General features: G+C 43.0%; 1 protein-coding gene across 6 annotated transcripts in view; it reads left to right on the forward strand.

Moving 5' to 3' along the window:
* The first annotated feature begins 3,500 nt into the window (after positions 1-3,500).
* RAD54L2 (RAD54 like 2) overlaps positions 3,501-20,972 on the forward strand; it is a 72,154-nt gene continuing 54,682 nt past the window's right edge. For 3 of the 6 annotated variants that reach the window (XM_075096459.1, XM_075096453.1, XM_075096458.1), the window contains exon 1: positions 3,501-3,639. The gene's annotated coding sequence lies outside the window, so the exon portion shown is untranslated. Of the gene's footprint in view, positions 3,659-12,308; positions 12,437-20,972 lie in introns of those variants that run through there. The other 3 variants (XM_075096457.1, XM_075096455.1, XM_075096454.1) reach the window with 3 other exon arrangements.

The following is a 20,972-nucleotide window of genomic DNA, read 5'->3' on the forward strand; positions in this document are numbered from 1 at the left end:
GACACTTTTGTCAGGACACAAACCTGAAGACTGATGTGTCTAGGTATTGAGATCCAACTTGAAGATCTGACCAGAAAAGCTGTGAAAGGTAACACTTTGAAAGTGCTTTTTCCAAGTAGCAAAAAACTTCATAAATTGTGCTCTTCTGGACAAAAATGACATAGCCAAGTGCAGAAGTACTCATGGTTATGAGAGAATCAATTAAGGCATGTTGATGAATAATGCATGTGCATCTTAGGAGGGATGGATGACATGGGTTTTATTTTTGTACTGTTAATTGAGAGTGATTCTAGGATAGGAAAAAGCACAAAGGGAAGATGGGGAGCTTTGGAGGAGATTCTGGTCGAAGTGTCAGAAGCTGGAGACTCACCAGCCACGCTTCCTGCCCATTAAGCTGTAAAAACCTCAGGAAGAGCAATTGTACTAATGTTCTCTACAGCTCCTAATCCATGTAACTGATACTACCTGGGAACCCAATTCAGACTGTAAATGATATGAGCATTTAAAGAGAGAGAATTTGAAGCTGTTGCTTTGAAATCTGATGTCCTTTCCTGTATTAAGAAAACATCTGCCTTGCTCTTTTGGGGCCCAGTTGTAGGGTATCAGTCAGCTCTAATTATGCCTGGAGATGAGGCTCTGCTGTACCTTGGATGAGTGGTGATCTCCAAAGGAGAGCTGATGTGGTGGGGTGTTGGAGGAAGCCTGGGACCCTGGTGGGAAATGATCTGTTGCTGCTCATATGTGCCAAAGTTCCCTGCATACTGGTGTGCATTTTAAGAAGACCAGGTCAAAATCAACTGCTCTACAGATCTTATGGGTCTCCCTTTGGGCCTGTGCACTGTCTGGGTTTGCAGAAGCCAGGGATTCTGTGTAAGCCCTGAGACTTGCATAACTGCTACGGGCTAGAGCAGGAATCTGGCAAGGGAGGGGGAATGCTCCCCATCCCTTTGCTTTGGTCATTCCTAACATCCCACTAAGGGAATTTACCCATGTTTTGGTGCCTGTCCAGCTCAGAGCAAAGCCTGCTGCAGGTGCTCAGTAGTATTCACTCAAGGCAAAGAATGTGAGGGAAGGACAGAGGGCACAAAATTGTGGTGAGCCGTCAGGCACTGGCCCAAGGAACCATGTCAATTTGTTGTCCGTATAGTACTGTTGGTAGGGGTTGATGTATATGTGAGAGGCTGTGAAGGGACTTGAAGGGTTGTGTGGATGGCTGCTCCACTCAAGTTGGGTGGGAATCACTGGTCCCACTTGGAAGATTTCAGACCATTTCTTAATTTGCTTACTCCAGGAGGGGTCACCCCTTCAACCTTATCTTCTACAGTGATGGTAAAGGACAGCTGGTATGTGTTTAAGGAACCAGAGCTGCCATGTGTGGCGAGACTTGAGGGTACTTATGTTTCCTTGAGGAATAACACCTGAGCTTTCTACCCCAGTTCTGTCTGGATGGTGTAACTCCAGGCTCAGTGTTGGAAAACAGCACTAACAACTCACACTTGCTGCTTGGACTGAATGTTGTTGGTGGTGTGAGTTCTTAGTGGCATCTCCTTCACTGTGGTGAAAGTGGGTGTCCTGAGGCTGGAGTGTGAGCTACCTGCTGAGAAAGCATGAGTGATGTGGAGCTGTGTGAAGGGGGCAAACACTGCAGCAGGACTGTGCAGGCAGCTTGCCTGTGTCAAACCCAGCCCAACACATCACCAGACAGCATGGATGTCCAATTGCAAAGATTCATTTACTTCGAAAGATAGTGGTCATACATCTGCAGAAGCCAAGAATAATTTTTTAGGTCTGTTTTAGCTGTCTTAGTTAACTTCACAGAAACAAGGAGAAGGTGTTAGCTGCTGGAGTGCTTACAAGAGTGGCCCCTGAAGCAGCTGTCCTTAGCTGGACTGTGCTTGTCAATGCTACTGTGCAGCACATGCCTGAAGCACAGCATTTTTTTTAATGTTGTAATGTGGAATAAAAGCCAATGAGAACTCCTCACCACTGTGCTGGGGGCTCTTCTGCTTGCTTTAACTTGCACTTGTTCCACTCTGCCTCTGAGGCCTCTGCTGTAATCCCTCTCTCAACGTCTCCCCTGTGTGACAGGCTGGGGCAGGGAAGGAAAACACGGAATTTCATGTCAGGTTTAACAGAAGAAGGTCCTATGGAGGATTTGGATGTGTCTAGGTGGGGAGGAGGGTAAAGGCTTTTGGTGATACCTCATGCCTTTGCAAAATCCCCAGGGGCACACTGTTTGTGAGACGGCTCTGTGGTGTTATGGTTCTTTTATTCTGGATCAGCTCTGGCTTCCCTGAAACCCAGGACACCTCTGAAGGAACAAGGTTTGAGTTACACTGATCATGTCCAGGCTGCCACTACATATCCAGAGCCAGGTACTAGTCTCCCACTTTTATTTTTCATGCTCTGGATATTTGAGTACCGGCCTGGGGAACCAGACAGGCACTTCTCCACTGGTCTTTTTCCTCTTTTATTCATTTTAACAAAAGGAAATGCCAGGCTCTTGCTGTTCTCAGGGTGAACAGCACACTCTGTGAGGTGTCAGCAGTGTGCCCTGGTAGCGACACAGGCTATCGGCATGCTGGGCCGTGTCTGTGGGACCGCTGCCATCTGGTGGAGGCCAGCGATGAGCTTTTCTTTCACTCAGTGCTCATTAGATCACATCTGAAATGATGTGTGCAATTCCGGATGCCCCCCAAGTATGTGATAGAGATGAATTTAAGCGAGTCCTGTAGAGATTGTGAAAGGGTTGGGACACAACAGGCTGAGGGAATTGGGTGGGTTGAGCTGGAGAAGGGTTTGGCTAGACTCAGTGGTGGATGTCCAGTACTGATGAACAAGGTGTGGAGGCAGCAGAGCCAGGTTTGTGGCAGAATAAGGAACAGCAGTTGTAAACATAAATGGGTCTTTTATCAGACTGGATATGAGGGAAAAGTTTTCTCCTGTGATGAAGTCCAGTGCTGGAGTGGGGGCTTGGAAGCTGATGGAGTGTCATACATAGGGGGTTTTAAGACCTGACAGGACAAGGGCCAGAGCTGAGCTCTGTATCATCCCTACCTTGAGAGGGAGGCTGGAGGAGAGACCCCCTAAGGCCTCTCAGCCTTAATTATCACGGGACGCTTTGGCTAATTAACAGCATCTCGCGGCGGGAGCGGGGAGGGTAGCCTCAGGCTCCATGCAGTCGACGGCACCGGCAGAAACAGCCGAGGTTCCCGGTGGGGAGCGAGGCGGCCGGGGCGCCTCTCACACCTGTACCTGCCCCAGCCCCGCGGCGGGCTACTGGGACCCTTGGACCTGCCCGGGAGGCGGATGGGGCCCGCAGCAGCCCCATCCCGCGGCCAGCAGTCCCCAATGTCCGCCGAGGGGAGCGGAGCTCCCTCAGGACCGGGGCGCCCCGTCCCCGCCGCCTTTCCCTCCACTGGGGCCGGGGGAACCTTTCTCCGCCCTGCGGAACCTTTGCGGCGGAGGCGCCTGTTGCTGCCCGGGGGATCCTGCGGGTGCTCCGGTGGGGGGGGTGGAGGGGGCCGGACGCCGGGTGATGCGGCCCCTGAGCGGCGGCTGAGCGCCGAGGCCGGGACGGAGGCGGGCGGGCGGCCGCCAGCTCCCGGGGCCCGCCGCGCCCCGCAGCCCCCCGCCTCGGTGAGAGCTCAGCGGCGCGGTGCGGTGGGGGCGCCGCCATCACAATGGGAGGGGGGACGGGAAAGGGCGCGCCGGCGGAGGCCCGCGCCCGCCCGCCCCGCCGGGGGTGTGTGGGGAGCGGCGTGGGGGCGACGGCCGCCCGGTCCGGGGCGGTCTGTGGCAGGGAGCGAAGGGACAAACGGGGGGGGGGGGGGGGTGTGAAGGCTGCCGGGCCCGGTGGGGACGGAGCGGGGGCGGCGGGGGAACGTCCGACCGGTCTCGGGGGTGTTGGGGCCGCAGGGCCCGGGTCGGGGGTGTGGGATCCGGGGGCTGCGCGGCTGCAGGACTGGGCCTGAGGCTGCACCCATCCGCCCGGGCCCCGCCGGCTGCCGTGGGAGCGGGATCGCCGAGCCCGGGCTTCGGGGCTGGCGGGGCAGCGCGGCTTGCCTCCCCCAGCGTCCCGCCGAGTTTTGGTCGGTGTGCGCCGCCCCTCGGGGCCTAAGCCAGTTTCTGCTTTTGGGGTCCGTGGACGGGCCGACGGGGGTGGGGTGGGCTGTATATGCCACAAAGTAATAATTTGATGTCTGTGTGAGACTTGTTGGTGAGCTTTGGCGGGAGAAGGCTCGGTTTGTTGAGCTGTTACCTCTTCTCGCTTGGTCCTGTCTCACGGCTTTTTAAACTTCTCCCTCCATGGAATAGTTTACGGGCAACTTTTGTTGGTGGTTACATTGGTGACTGGATGTTTTGGTGCTTACGTTTGTAAAGATACTCATAAAATTAATTGATTTCCACTCCTGCCCCTTCAGCGATTTGTACAAAACTGGTGCTTTAAAAAGTTCTCAGTTTGCCACTTTAGTCGATGTGCAGGTAGGGATTTTTGTTGGAAAAAAAATCTTTAAAAGGAAATAATGGACCTATTTTTCCCCTTTTTGTGTTAATAATATGTTAATTATCACATTTGCTTGTCTTTTTAACTTTCTTAACGTTGGATGTTCTTTGTATGGTTATCCAAGCATCGTGTCTAGTGAATAATCACTTAGCCCATAGGAAATTGCTGCAGAAACTTCTGTATTGGTTTAAGATGTTCCTGCTGCCTGGTTGAAGGTGGTAACTCCTCCCCTCCCTACCTTAGAGTAATTGACCTTGTCAGTGCTCTCTGCTTCAATGCAAAATCAATTACTTTAGAATAATCAGCCTTTGTTTTGGTAGTTCTGCTCTAGGGGGAGTAGCGCCCAGCAGAGGGATGAAAACAAACAGCCTGCTTAGACCACTGCAGGTGCTTCTGATGGGAGCTCTGATGTAGCCTTGGTTTGCTAAGGGAGGCTTCTTTCCCCAGGTATGAAGGTATATATCATGAATGTACAGAGCGAACAATGTAGCTTCTTATCCTGTGACATTATGAACACCAGAATATAGGGGTTGTTCATTAATGGTAGGTGCCGAATGCGAAATATTCAAGAAAAATGCAGTTGCTGCTTTAAGGAAGAGCTATTGTGGATGTGTGTTGTTTTCTGGGTTAACGCTGCCCCAGACAGAATACCACCTTATCCTCCCAGAAAAAAAGCTGAATGTTTAGCCCCTGTGTTCCACTTGTACTACATGTGGGCAACTGGTAACTTTTGCATCCCTAAAATCTCTTGAAATTCCGATTTTGATATTCAAGAGTATTGCAGATCCTGGATGGGAACATGTGTGCTCTTTTGAGGAGGAGAACCACAAAACATGTTTTCTGTCTCATCTTAATAGTGATTTCATTTTAGTGGAGATTTGAACGGTATAATCTGGCATAGAAAAATTTTAACAGGCTATTATAGTGTTCTCTGGGATCCAAGTTGATGTTACAGAATAATTCAGGTTGGAAGGGCCCTCAGGAGGTGTCTAGTCCAACCTGCTGCCCAAAGTGGGATCAACACCATGTTCAGACCATGGCTTTGTTTATTCAGGCCTTAAACCCTCCAAAGACAAAGATTAATCAGTCTCTGCATTCCTGTTGCAGTGCTTGACTTGTCCTTATGGGGGGAAAACCTTTTCTTTAGATCAGATCACAGCCTCTACTGTTGCAGTTTGTCTCGTGTCCTCCAGCTGCACACCTCAATGCAGAGCCTGTGCACAGCCTTCTGTTGTCTTGATAACCTCTGTGTAGGTATGGGAGATCTGCTGTCAGCTTCCCCAAAGCCTTTTCTTCTCCAGTTCGGGCAACTGCAGCTCTCGCAACCTCCCTTCACGCAGCAAGTGCTGTATCCCCCTGAGAGTCTTGGTAGCCTTCCACTGAACTCACTCTGGTTTATCTGTGTCTTTTTTGTACTGGGGATGTTCAAAACTGCACATGGTGTTTCAGATGGGTCTGAAAAGTGCCAAGTGAAAGGGAGTGATCTCTTCCCTTGATCAGGCAGGCTGTGCTCCTGCTGATACAGCCCAGCGTGCCGTTAGCTTGCATCACTGCCAGGGCACATTGCTGACTCATGTTTAGCTTGCTGTCCACCATGGGTGGACACATTTTGTGTTTGTGGGTGCATGTGCATGTATGTATTTGTATACACATGCACACAACCGTTGTGTCTCATCCTCCTGCCATGCATCTCTGAAAAGAGCCTTGTTAATGTATATGTGTACATACACATGTGCATCAAATCACACCTTCTGCAGCACTAAGCAGTAGTTTTTCCATCCTTCTGCATACGTTCCAGTTGTTGCTAGTGGTGACTGTTGGCTACCTGGCCTTTCCTAACTCTTCTACTGTCACACATACCTTGATGGGTTGTGCCTCCTGCTGTTGCATTGCCTTGACTCAAAATTACAATGTTTCATGTACCTCTTCGAGATCTATCAGGTTACTACGCTAAGAAGGCAGTGGCAGTGGAGTGAGACTTTTCCCATGAGGATCGAGTTGAACCCCATTTGATCAAATTAAAATCCAGACTCTACTTCAAATAGTGTTGTTTATGGGTATGAGTTAAATTAAATGTTTAGATACAATATTTTTAAGAATGCAGTAGTTGCAGTGCAATTATGTTTGTGTTTCTTTGAACTTGTTTCCTTTAGGTGCTTAGAAGTTTTTGAGAGATAATAGCTTGTAGGATAAATATTCTCTGCTAACAAAGTTCCATATTTTAAACTTAATTCTGTAGAACTTAGTTCCTGCAGAGGTTAAGTGCCATTTGATATTCCTAGGTGCTTGGTACAGATATAATTTTAAGACGTGTTTTCAGTTTATGCAAAGTAATTTCTACATAATATTTTCCTGATTGTCAAGTACGTTAAGTTAATTGCAGCTGCGTTTGTTTCAGAGAATGCTCATTGCAGGACAGAAATTTGTTGTGTTTAAGCAACATTTTTATCTATAGAAAAATGAAAATTTATAGAGAGCTGTGGTTTACCCCTGCCCCCCAAGCTGGTGTTAAGTACTTGCACCAACACAGAAGTAGTAGAAATCAATATTCGGACTTGCAGAATAGCATGTATAGAATCTGATATTTAGGTAATTTGAAACAATGCAAATTTAATTTCTTGTTAACTTTTAGAAACCTTAAGTTTATCTTTTAGGGTTTTATGCTTATTAAGAAACAGAATCTTAAAGATGAAGGGGAATGATAAAGTAACACCATTTGTTGTTTGGAAAAGGGGCAGAATTAGTTGATGAAACCAAGTGTCATTAGACACTATGAGAAGGAAAAAGGTGGAATTACAGGTAGCCATGAGAGGGGGAAAATTGTTGAACAGGCACCTTTAGAAGCTGGTTGGACTTTTGAGAATGCGATGGTGGTGTTATGTTGCGGTTTTGGTGTTTTGGGGTGTTTTTTTAAAATAGTCATTGTTCTTTTAAACTAGCTAGCTGGTGACTTCCCATTCTAAGTAGTACTAAGAAAGTTAATGATCAGTATTTCATGTGTGATAACCAGCAAATGCTAATTGCACATACTTGCTAACAGCATTAATATATCTGAAGTTGAAACAAGTTCTGGGAGAAAAAAAAGGGGTGAAAAAGAGTATATTGCCCTCAGCCATGCAGATATAAAACTTATCAAGGATTGTTACTTTGAAGAATATCTCAAAGTGTACAAAATAGGCTTTTAGAAATTCTTCAAGGACAGACATACCACTGACTCAATTTTAAGTCTGAAGTGGAATAGCAGAATGCCGGTTCAGTCCTGCAAGCAAGACTGATTCAGTGCTATTGTAATCTCAAATCAGCTGTGATAATTTAAATCTTGTTCTTGCTCAGTGGTAATGCTAGAGTTGGGGTCAGTCTGACACCTCCAAAAATCTTGTGGCATTTTGAAGGTAACAAGAACTCACTGGAAGGAGTGTGTGTGTGGAAAATATTACATCACTTAAATTTAATAACAGCATTTTCAGAATGCTCTAAAATGTGTAAGTTGGAGCAGTGATTTGAAGCACTCTGTGACAGCCTGTCAGCATGTCCCAAAGCTGCTGTTCTGCACATGTACCTGCAAGTTTGCATGCAGAAACAAAGAAAGGAAGAATGAACCAGCTTGGGTATTAGTGAGAGTTGATTATTCAAACATCAGAGAAGACATAAAGGCTGGTATGCACCTGTCTGGAGAAAGTATTGATTCTGTGCTCAAGAAAAGTGCTGAATAACCTCATGACTGAAGATGTCATTCAAGAATGCAGAAATCTTAGGGGAAAGACTTTTAGCTAGTTGCTTCAAAATGAGGCTGAAGAAATGTTAGATGCTATCAGTGTGGCTTGTAATATAAACATGGAGTACAGTGTTCAAACATTATAAACTCTGCCTACTACTACTGTCCTAAATCCTAGGAGGAGTTTTTGAGCTGCAAAGTGCAGTTACTTTTAGCTTCCTGAACACCTATTTGAAAAGGAGGAGAGTTGATGAGTTGAACCAGCTTCTTGCTGATGTGACTTGATGTGACTTTGTCCTCCTCCTCTTCTACATGTGCACATGCAGTGGTACTAGTAGAAGCTTTAGTAGATGCAATACCCTAGCACAAAACGCTGTCTACTGCTAAACTGAAATTTCTAGCCAAGTGTGCTGGTTTTGGCTGGGATAGAGTTAATTTTGTTCATAGTAGCTAGTGTGGGGCTATGGTTTGGATTTGTGCTGAAAACAGTGTTGGTAACACAGGGATGTTTCTGTTACTGCTGAGCAGTGCTTACACAGAGTCAAGGCCTTTTCTGCTCCTCACCCCACCCACCATCAAGGAGGCTAGAGGTGCACAAGGAGTTGGGACGGGACACAGCTGGGACACCTGACCCCAACCCACCCAAGGGATATCCCATATCATATGGTGTCATGCTCAGCATGTAAAGCTGGGGGAAGAAGGAAGGGGGAGACGTTCAGAGTGATGGTGTTTGTCTTCTCAAGTAACTGTTACGTGTGATGGAGCCCTGCTTTCCTGGAGATGGCTGAACACCTGCCTGCTGATGGGAAGGAGCGCATGAATTCCCTGTTTTGCTTTGTTTGCATGTGCAGCTTTTGCTTTACCTGTTAAACTGTCTTTATCTCAACCCAGGAGTTTTCTCACTCTTACCTCTCTGATTCTTTCCCCCATCCCACTGTGGGGGGTGTAAGCAAGTGGCTGTGTGGGGCTTAATTGCCAGCTGGAGTTAAACCATGACACCAAGGATTAAGCATATTAACAGAAGCTATCTTCTGCCACTGTAGCTGGTTCTGTGCTGGTGGACTTTTGCTGGCAGATAAGTAGAAAATCAAAGTTGGAAAAGCTCAATATACCCACATGCTTTCTTGTGTTACAAATTAATCGAAACTTAAGCTGAACATGAGGAGGACTGTGTTAGAGGCCTAACATGCAAAACAATGCACTTTACATAACAAGATAGCCTTAAGAGAGGCACTAAACTTACAAAAGCATTAGAGGGGTTTTGTAGCAATTTGGCAAATTAAAGGCAGATAACTTTACTCTGGCATTCTCTGTGGAAAGCTAGCTTGATCTAATTAACAAAGAACTAGAGCTATACAAGGGCAGAAATGGTTAACAGAAACTACAAAACCTTTCTATTACTTAGCCAATATGGGTGATAAGGTACAAAGAGTTTGTAGGACAAGCACAGTATGGGAAACAACTGCAACGTGGTGGAGGTAAACTATTCTATGATCCTATATTGGGTTGGAAGGTACCTCCAAAGGTCACATTGTTCAGAGCCCCGTCCAATCTGACCTTGAATGTTTCCAGGGATGGGGCATCTACCACCTCTCTGGGCACCTGCCCCATAATCATGACTTGTACTTTCTTCCCCTAACAATGAAAATTTTTACCTGAAACTTTTGCTTGTGAGAAAAGCTTTTCTAGCCCATCAGAACTGTGGAAATAAAGTTTTAGACACATGATAATTCATGAAAAATTTTCTCCATCCTCCAAGAAACTCGAGTCTTATCCAGGATATCAGCAGCAATTAATTGTGGGTTATTATATTTGGAGTTGTTTAATCTGGAATAGGTTAAGTATTGATTTCATGTGAATTGCTCTATCTATGTGTTGCACCCAAAGGTTAATACAACAACCACCAGCCAAACCCCAAACCAAAGAAAATCTGTGAACTTGCAAAAGCCTGAAAAGGGACTGTGGGGTGGAGGTGCTTGTACAGCTTGCTGAGTCAGCTTGGAAAACAGGATGTTACTCAAAAAGAAATTGATTACAGGGGGCTGGTGGTAGGATTTACTCAAAATTAGTGAAGTAAAAGAAACTACAACATGGAAGGTGAGTGTCAGTGCTCTGGAAGATAAAAAAAATTTAATTAAAGCTCTTGTATCAAACATATACTTACATATGGGATTTGTGTGATAATTATATTCCCATTCCTCCTCTAATACTAATCAATGAGGGTATTGTTGAAAAGTGAATCTTGTTCAACAGATATAGTTTCATGTATGGTCAATGAGTCAAAACCTAGATTAAAAATAGTAGAGGTGGGAAACAAAGTATGAATGGAGGCTCTTTCAGGGATTTGTAGTAGTCTAGTGCTTTGTAGTATTTTGATCAGTGGCCTGGAAGAAAATATGAAACTAGAGCTGATCAAATTTGTGGCTTATGTAAAGGTTGTGCTGAGTGGTGAAGCATAAAGAAGGAATGGCAGCTGCACAGTGTCCTCTTAATTGTTTGGGTAACTGGGTCTAATATGGTCAAATATGTTTTTATAGAGCTGGAGCACAGAATTATGCATGTTGTGGGAAAGAGTGTAGGCTTAAAGAATTGTGCTTCCAGAAACCAGTGACCTTGCAAACAATGGCAGGAACAGAGCAGGTGTATGGCAATATGTGAGTCCTCAGAGTAATGCTGTGGATATGAGGGCTACTAAAATAAGGTAATTACTTTTTTTAATACTAATGTGCATCCATAGTAACAGGAAATACTGAATAAGGACAGTGGTGAAATCAGTTTGGGAATATTTTGACCAGGTTTAATGTTTTTTTTTTTTAAGAGATGTTCAAAGGCAACAAAGATGATGTAGCGCTCAATGTTGCTGGGGTGATTAAGTCACTCATAAAACTTTTTCTCAAGCCACTCAATTGGTTTAGCTTATCGTGAGGTATTTAAAAGTTTCTCAGTTTTCTTTGGGCAAAATAGGCTGTGTAGCAATGGGCTCTTTAATTTAGTGGAAAAAGATATGATAGCAGCCAGTGCCTGGAAGTTAAAAAGATTATTTCAAATTAGGAGAAAGGCTCAGATTGTTAACAATGAATGTGATTAACAACTGAAGGCATTAGGAAGGTGCTTGTAACCATTAAGGGCAATTAGGATGTCTCCATCTCTTGAAGTCATCAAGTCAGGATGAAATATCACTTGAAAGATATGCATGAGGAGTATTTGCATGTGTGCACTGTTACATGTATGTGTAAATGTACAAGTGTACATGCCACCATGCAAGTACAGGAGTATTTGCGCATGCCAAAGAGATCTCGCCCAGTTGTGTTCAGTCTAGGTCTCTCTTCTTGCCCAATTGGGAGTTAGTCAAATGATCTGATTATGATAGTTGTTCATTTATAGCACTCCTTTAAATCTATGAAGTATACATTTTCTGTCAAGGGACTAAATGTGCTTGTATGAACCATGTACTTAAATGAAATCAAATGTTTGTGATCCCTTTTTTTTGGGAAGCACTGTCATTTTTGAGGACGGGGAAAGGAAGAGGCTGTATGGGGAGGGACAGGGATGGCTGTTTCATTTCCTGAACAAACTGGATTATCTGCCCCAGTCTTTTTCCTCAAAAGTCTGATAACACTGTCTTAAGAAGTCTACTCACCGGTAGTGAGAGGTAAACTTTATATTGTCAGTGTTGGGGGCTAAGTCATTACATTCTGTAAAAATTCCTTTTTAATTGGGGGAAGAAATTGTGTGTGCTCATAGTGGCAGAGGTAGTTTTGAGTATGAATGCATAAGGATGCAGTGTCTTGTTTCTCTGCTGCTATGAAATCAGCGTGTTTCTCATCCACCAAAAGAAATGGTTTCTGTTGTGTCCTATCTGTCAAAGTGGTGAAAGCCGTAGAGAGGAAAAAAAGCTGAGTCCTCTCCTGCCTTGGCTGTTATGGAGATGATTGCCTGTGGGTTCATAAGGATAGTTGGTTTGGGATGTTCTCTTAAACTCTTTTGGGAGTGTGATGGGAACTAGGCCAGTTGTGACAGCAGCTTACTCCTGGTAGGCACCTTTCCAGACATCTTGATCTTTTCCCCATCACAGGACGAGTGCATGCCCAGTCATGTGAACGGAGGAAGGGCCGTGGGAAATACAGCCTGCAGGAGCTGGATGCTTTGCTTGTGTCAGATTGCTGCTAGATGGCCTTTTCCCCAGGTGTTCCCTCGACTTCGGTAGGAAATGGGTGCGTATGCCGGACAGCTATTGTGCAGAAAAGATCTTTCCAGCAAATATCAGACGTAATATGTATGTTCAGTAGCTCTGGTTTTGGGGAAGGGCAGGTGCTATAACAAATTACTTTCTTATCACTGAAAGAGACTGTCCTGCTGGAAGAAGTCACCTCCTCAGAGCATTTTCCAGCCAAGTGCTACCTTTCCCTTTCTGTTGCTTATATTATTATTTCACCAAGACAGGCAGGGCCTTACATTGTTTTCTTTGCACTTTTGGAATGTCCTGTGCAGGAAGACTTAGAGATAAAATTCTTTTGTTGAGGGGAGCTGTTTATATTTTAATCTTTGAATTTTCTTGCCTCTTGGAGGGGGTGTGCCTCTCCGTTTTAATCTCTCGCTCTCCTTGCTGTTATCTTGTCTGACCCATTTTGCTGACAAAGAGAAGATGGTAAAGAGAGAGAGAGACACGGAAGTTGTTAGAAGTGAACAGTTTCTTGCAGTCTTACAATGACTCCTTTTTTAAAAAACAAAAAGGAGCCATCTTGTGGCTTCTCTTTACAGTTGCTTCTGCTCTAGGAGTGTTTTAAGTTAGAAAGTCCTTTCCCATGTGTGCATTTTTGTCCTTGCCTGTGGCTGTTGCAGGCAGTTGCATCACTGAAAGGCCGGTGGAGTCTTTCATCTGGCTTGGGGTCTCATGCCTCAAACGCAAGCTTTGGAGAGTTAATATAATTTGTTGTGTAGCCCTGAGCTTTTGGTGATTGGCAAGAGCAAGGCAGCAATGATGAGTTATAATCATAGTCTAGACAACATTTTTGAGCTCTGTATGTCATTCTGGAGGGCTGTCAGCCTCCACAGCAGACAAGACTTGGGCAGACACAAAGCTTCTTTCTCTTTTTTTGTCTTGAAGGTAATCATTGTGAACTAGAATGATTCTGAAAGTAATGACCCTTCTGTTTCGAAATCTGTTGCTGGTGTCCTTCAGTTTTAAAATATTTTGGAATATAGTGTTCCTTACAATGTACTGTCATGTACTCTTAATGGAATTCTCTAGTTTTTCAAGTCTTGCTGCTTTAACTACAACTGTTGTTATTGTGGAAAAATTGCACTACGAGAATTGGAGTAGAGTGAGAGATGAAAATGAAGAAGCTGCAATTTAGCTAAAAATTTTTCCTGATTTCCTTAAGGAAACTTCAGACTGCTACAACTACCCCCTGCTTTTCTAGACACTCTTTTTACATTTCCAGAAATAATGAATCTTCCTTTTAAACTTCAGCATAACAAAACTCTATAAAACCCCCCTCACCTTTACCTTGCAGAAAATGGATCTGAAAGTTGAAATTTCTGATATCTTTTCCTTGAACAAAAATAATATTTCTATCTCGCCTTGGCTAGCTAGTTTGTATTTGTAATATGCTAGCCAAAAGAAACTCCAGCCTACCCTTTTATGGGCTCTTTGAACTCTTACAGATTCTAGATTGTTTTCTTCATGGGTCGCTCTTTGATTTGTGTCTAATGTCTTAGACAATAAAAAAGCACAATAAAAAAGGGTGGGGCAGAGGGCAAGCAAACAATTTTTTGCTGTTCCTCTGTGAAATCCCATCAGTTTCATGTTGCTGCTCCCCATGAGTGGAGTGTTATCAGCTAACTCCACCTCTCTCATTATTTATGTCAGGGAAGATTGAGGGGGAACAGATTTAATTGTCCAGGAGCCTGGATGAGATTTTGGGGATGGGGGAAAGGATTGTAGAACTCAGGAGATAGATTTAATTACTTTCTACTTCATTTTTGTCCTACTATGCTGGAACTCCTCCTACATCCTGTACCAGACAGGTGTCTTTCTCAGGGCTGCTGAGGGGACCTGTCTCTTCTCTCCTCACCCATATCTTCACATGTCTGTAACTTTATTTAGTATGAGGTTGTAAAATGTGGAAGGGGTTACCTGTGGCCTTTGTCAGAAAATGGAGACCAAAAGTTTGCAGTTTCTGGAGTGGCAACCTCATTCCTAGCAGGAGAAGGGATGAGAGAAGGCTTTTAGAACTTCATGACAAGGATGGTTATGCCCCCTTGAGCAGTTTGGGCGAAGTTCATGTTGAGTGAAACAAGCACAAAGCAAGCAGTGGACATGCATGTGAGGCTATGTATACCAGTATGAACTTATGGCCAGAACTCCACAGTGGCCCTTGGTTGCATAGGATCGGTTGGGGGGCCCTGCTATTTTGAGAAGGTTAGTCCTCAAGTGGAGAAGGCAGTGTATGCCAGGAAAAGCAATGTATGCTTTTTAAGCAGGCAGCAAGGTATAGTGTAGATTGGGAACAACGTGAAGTTTTCTGAGACTGAGAATAAAATAAAATATTGATTCCCTACAGAAGATCTTGGGAGGAGGTCTGTGTTCTAGGACAGGTCTGGAATATTTACTTATCCCAGACATAATAAGACAGAACATGAAAACAAAGAAAGGTAGAAGACTGAAGGAAGTGATTTATTCAGGTACTAAAATTTAGCCCTTGATCTCAGGCAAGGGCATCACAGCCAAAGCAAATTCCTCTTCATCAAGTTAAAGAAATTACCCATTTGTTCTCCTGGTGCAGACTGCATCACTTCTCTTTGTCACCACGTAGAGGTGTTCCTTTCACAAGTCCTGCCTGAGTGCATTTAGGAGAGGACCTGCCCTGACCTAGAGAAATTTCTGTCAGTGTTAGTTACTGTTTTCTCTAGGTCAGGGCAGCTTATCTTCCTGCTCCCCAGAACAGAGCATTATCCTTTCTTTGCCCCTTTAATGCTAGTATACACGTGTAACTGCAAGGACCTGTTCACAGAGTCTATCATTAAATATGATAAACATTAAGGACTTACATGAGGATGTCTATCGGTATTTTGTGTTGAGCTCTGGGCAGTTTAAAAGTATGTGCTATGGGGAGAGAGATGCATGTAGCAAGGATGTCTAACTGCATGATTTTTTTTATGGTACTTTTGCCCTTTGGCAATTGCATTGATTTTTCAATTAAAAAAACCACAATCTTCAGAAATAGATACCTCTACACACAAACCACATAGTGATGCCATGACTATTTAAAAAAAGAGACAACTGAGAGGATTAAGTATACAAACGTTCATGTCTCACCTGGGATATGTGCACCATCCTTTTGACTGGTGTTTGTAATGAAGGTAAGGAAGCCTTGTCACAAGAACCATCTCAATTTTTCAAATCAAAAGCTGTCTGTCCCCTGTACTGGAGCAGCATTCCAGCTACTAAGACCATGGCCCTGTGTGGACGTTGATGCCAGCTCAGTCAGGCTATACCCAGGGCTGCTTGTTTCTACCCTCTGACTGTTTTTCCTTTGTGCCTGCACAGCTGTTCATGCAACTTTATAGTAAATTACATTTGGAAACTGAAATTTGCTTCCAGGTTGTTTTTCTGACTGAATCAGTTTGCTGTCCAGCTGTACAGATAGTTGTATTGGCACAATATGGGAGTGGTGTGCTAGTGGGAAAGAACAGCTGCTGCAGAGAGCATGTCCGAAGCCTGAGAAGCTGCAGTCAGCAAGAGGGAAAATGGGTAATTTAATCAAGGCCAAATGTTTATTACCCTTCTGGTGCCTGTGAAATCTGAAAACTGTCTGTCAATGTCAGGACATGTCACTGTCTCTCTAATTGGAGGGATTAACATCAGGTTTTTGTTGCCATCTTCTGTTTATCACTCTCTTTTTTATTTAGTCTTTGTGTGTATTATTTGCATCACTTGCTGATGAAAGCAAAACAAACAGCATTTGTAGTGTAATGTGACTGTCCAGAGGTTTAGATTACTTCTGCAGCATTGCTACTTAACACTTGTGTGAAAAAGTGGCTGGCTAAGGCTTCTTTCCAGAAGTAGTGCAGGAGTTGTATATTCCTTAAAAAAAATGCCAGGGTTGTGGAGTGCAACTCAGCAACCTCAAATACAAGCTTCTGGGCACAGGAAATAAGAAAAGTCAGATTGTTTTTGCAGGGGATGTTGGGGTGTGGAAGATAGCAGAAACAAAGAATATCTGCCCAGATCAAGATGTTGTAGGAGTGGGGTCATCGGTTGGCTTTTAAATTTCTTGTCCATAGGTGTTAACAAATTGAGGGAGCAGGGCCAAAAAATACACCTTATAAAAATCAGTGCCTTTCAACCCTTAGTGTATGAAGTGTACTGCAAGCTCTAAACAGGGTAAAGCAATTGCCTTGAAAACTGGATGGCAAGATGACTATTGCATGAATAGTGAAGGTTTGGGTTGAAGGAGTTAGCTGCTTTTGAGACAAGATATTTGGGGAAAAGCTGTTGTCTCAGAAGAGATTTTTTTTCTGTTTTCTCACTCAGTCCTGGGATGTGGTCCTGTTATCTTTGGAGGAGAATTTCCTGGGGAAGCTGGTGGGTTTTTTTTTGTTTTGGGTTGTGGTGTTTTGTATGTGTTTGGGTTTTTTATTTTTATTTTTTTGGGGTGGGGGGAGGAGGAGGGAGCTCTTATCTCTGGACAATGCATAGGAATATTTACCCTAGCCAGCATTTTTAAGTTTCTGTCCACTATAACCTCACATCCCATCCTCCAAGGAATGTGAGTAGCTAAGGCCTTTATTATGTGATCAGAGTTTGTTTATTCTATAATGACAATAGTTAAATATTTGAGAGAAATAAAACCCAGATAATGAGTAGAGAACACTGAGGTAATGGGTGATCTGCTTAGTCATGCAGACTCTGTAAGAAATTTTTTTTTCTGACTTTCCCTTAAAAAAAATTGTTTAGAGGTGCCTTTTTCTTCCCCCTGTACTTACCATAGCACTCATGAAAAACAAGAGAGAGCTTATATTTCAACTCAATCAATACTTCTGGTCAGTGAAATGCTTATTTTAACAGAATGAGATACAGAGCTGTTAGCCTCTGCTGCTAGCATGGAACCTTTTTGTGAAGGGAAAAAAAAAGCTTTTATTGTGATGGGAAGGTGCATCCTCTAGAAAGTCTTTAACTTTTATCAGTTTGCCTTCTTCATTCCTAACAGAGAGAGAACTATGAATGAAATTGAGTGAGATTTTACGGTATTGCCAATAAATCTGCTGTGGAAGTGCCACATAACTACTTTTCTCTGTTACAGAATGCTATTATTTGTACCCAAGAACTCCCATCAAATGAAGATTTATAGTTACTGTTCAAATTTGAGTTCAGCCCAAATCAACAATGACCTAAAATTCCTACCATTAGACAAATTGGAGTTTGAGTAAAATGACTTGGCAACCTTGATTCAAGACTAATAATTTAATAATCCAACTAATAATTCAAGAGGGGAGGAGGAAAAATAGAGATGAGACAAGAAATTCTGTTCCTGTTATATTTTGGGAGATATCAGCACCTGGGTGTAGGGATGTTGACTTCTTACAACATATGGTACCCTTTACTTGGGATGGTAACATGTCAAAAGGATGCTAGAAAAACTAGCTTGCCTGCGGTTCTTCTGTACTTGCTCGCTGGGTATGGCAGCCGGTCAAGCAGCATTTACAAATGCTAAATGAGTTTTGATAGAAAAAGTGGTCACTTGGGGAAAGCAGTTGACTGAAACTTGCACTTAGCTTTGAGAGAAAGAATACTCAAAAGGTTATGGTTTTTTGAAGATCACAGCTGAATGCTCTTTATCATTCTGCTTCTGAATCTTGGAAACATAATATTTGGATTCTGCATGGGTATGAATATCTATACAGTATTGTCTGTTCAGTAAGAACCAGTACTACAGAAGACATTCCTAGCGTTTATGAAAGTTAAATGAATTTATACGTTTGGGAGATAGTGACATTTTTACTCTAAAAGAGTTGTGTCTAGTAGCCAGCAGCTACTTCTGTAGGTGACTGTCATGGTGCTTATTCCCCTTACAGTGTTTTTTAATAATTTGCTAATATGCCTAATATGCCCCTTTTCAAATGCACTTTCCTGTCTTAGCTTTGGATATGCTTGTGCCCATTCATAAGGGTAATAAATGTCCTATTTAACGTATGTTGGGACTGGACAGTTGGATATGTTTACCAAAAGGGTACAGTGAGCCGTAGGGTATGTTATATTTATGTTAATATTTGCATATCTCCTTAGTCAAACTTGCATTGTACTGCTTTTAAAGCTCTTTTGAAAGTCAGCTCAAGTATGTAGAGTCATATACTCACATTTTTTATGCTAAAAATGCAGTATGTATATCATAAGACTCATAGCTCAGTTTTTTTGTGAAGTCATTATCTCTAATTGGGGTGTTTTGTATGTATATATGCAAATGAACCCCTGAACAGTGTGTTGGATTGTTTGTACTGTATGGTGAGAGGCAGTAAGCTGCGTTCTTTTCCCTTGCAGGCCTGTCCAAACCATTGGGAGGTTTTGAGCCATCGAAACGCAACCAAAGTGGCAATTCTGTTACTAAGGTCAAAATCATGGGAGGCTATTTCATCCAGTTGCTTTCCATGTGAGCTGCTTATAGTGTCAATCCTATGTGTTACCAAAACAAATGTATTTGTGCAGGGTAGATGAGGATTGGTGTCGCTGGGTTTTTTTTGACCTATTTAATGGGAAAGGCGAAGATCTACAGGTTTTGGTGACTTTGTTCTCAAAACCAGCAGAGAAGTGACCTTTATAAGTGGCATTTACTGTAAATTTTTCCACACCTTGCAAGCAGAATGTTCTGTTGGAGGGAGCAAATCTGAAAGAAGCCCATGTTTCTCTCAGTTTTTAATCCTTAAATGGATTTTTAATCTACAGTGGAATCCGAGAAAAATTAGTTTAATGTCTGATTACTTGACAGACTGGAGGAACTTGGGTCTAACATATGCTAATTGTCATCTTAATATCATGTGAGTTCAAAACTGTTTATTTCCATTTCCTCCTACTTCAGGATTTTTTGGTTTTCTTCCTTCTTTTTTGCTTGTGTTCAGGTTTCTTCGGTAAACTGTAGGTGGCATAAGTAATGCTTTCTCGTCACTAGTGTAATTATTATCATTGGAGGTGGGGTAGCAAATAAAGAGGAACAAAACCATGTTGAATTCTTCCTTTTTCTAAAAACTGCATAAACCAAAATGCCAGGTTTTAGGTCCAGTTCTGAAAATGAAGAAAGATGAGGCATTGAAAACAAACTCCCAGTCCTCTGCAATTCTTTGTAGTGAAATGCAGACATATGACCAAAGGAAGAGTTGTGTTTACTTTGTCATCTGTTGATGACAGTGTACAATGTGACTGGCATCTGTCTCATATAGGGGATGGTGGGTTGCCCTAGACAGCTACTGATGGGAAAGCTTATTTCCTGAGCAGAGACACAGTCAAAGGCAGTGGATCATTCACCTGTAATGAAATGTACTTCTCTGGGAGGCAAAGAAAGAAGTGTGTGTGGATGGGGTGATACTGAGAAAAGAGGATGGATCAGCTAGGCCTTTCAGTATCAGGAAAACATGCAATTTTCCTCATTTGAAAGATGATGCAATTTTCCTCATTTGAAAGATGAAAATGTTGTTTTTGAGCTATATCAGTCTCCTTCTGCGGGATACTCTTCAAGGAGGTAAGCCATAATGTTAGTGTATCTCAATGATCAAAGCCGTAGCTTGTCTTCGTAGAGTGACAGTGACTGATCTTTACTTGAGAAAGGATTAGCTCTTTGCCTTTTCACTCCTCTCCGTTCCACTGCTTATGTTTATGTAGTTTATTTTTGATTTATTACATAACTTCTTCTCTGGCACCTATGTATAACAAGAGTTTAAACTCCTAGAGGGATCTTTTGGTTATCTGGATCTTCCATGCTTGTGGGAATTGGCTCACCTCTTGCCATAGTTTGGGTACTCACAAAGAGAAGGCTTGGCATACCTCTCCGATGAGCTGACTTTTCAAATCTGTATTTTGGAATTTGAGAATGGCTATTGTGAATGCAGGGTAGGCAAACTTACCCAGAATTAATCTGCTATATAAAATATTTTGAATATAATTTGGAATCCTAATGTGCCATGCCCTACTATTGAGTCTTTCCCATAATTTGAAATTTTTTCTCAGGATTTTACTCCGCTCACAGGTACTGGTTGTTTTTCTATAGCTTATAGCACCATGGGCAAAACCTGTAAAAGCACACTTGAAAGTGGCTTTTATGTTCAAATGCTGTTTGCTTTGAAAGCAAAAACAGTAATCAGTGAAGGAAAGTTTCATTTTTCTCAACATTTTATTTAGCAGGGAATGCAAGTGCCACTTATACAGCAGTTGCCAGAGCTAAAAACATAAATGGGAATTCTGTGAAGTAAGAGACAAAATTTCTGTTCAGTTTTAATGGTGTTAATCCAGATGAGTATCAGTAATTACTGGAAGCAAAACCGATCACATGCTTCTTACCTCAGATAGCTTGAAATTTTATGCAGTGAAAAACAAACCGCTTTTCTAGATAGGGCGGTTTACTGGTGAGGACATTTCAAGTATTTTGAAGGAAAGAGTTGTTTTTTAGGAAGCCAATTTCTACTTTAATGTGATCAAACAAAGTTGCTTTAAAAGCAATGCAAGGCAAATAATTATATACATACATGTATACAAACATA

The sequence above is a fragment of the Phalacrocorax aristotelis genome, chromosome 6 (assembly GCF_949628215.1).
Source record: "Phalacrocorax aristotelis chromosome 6, bGulAri2.1, whole genome shotgun sequence".
NCBI lineage: Eukaryota > Metazoa > Chordata > Aves > Suliformes > Phalacrocoracidae > Phalacrocorax > Phalacrocorax aristotelis.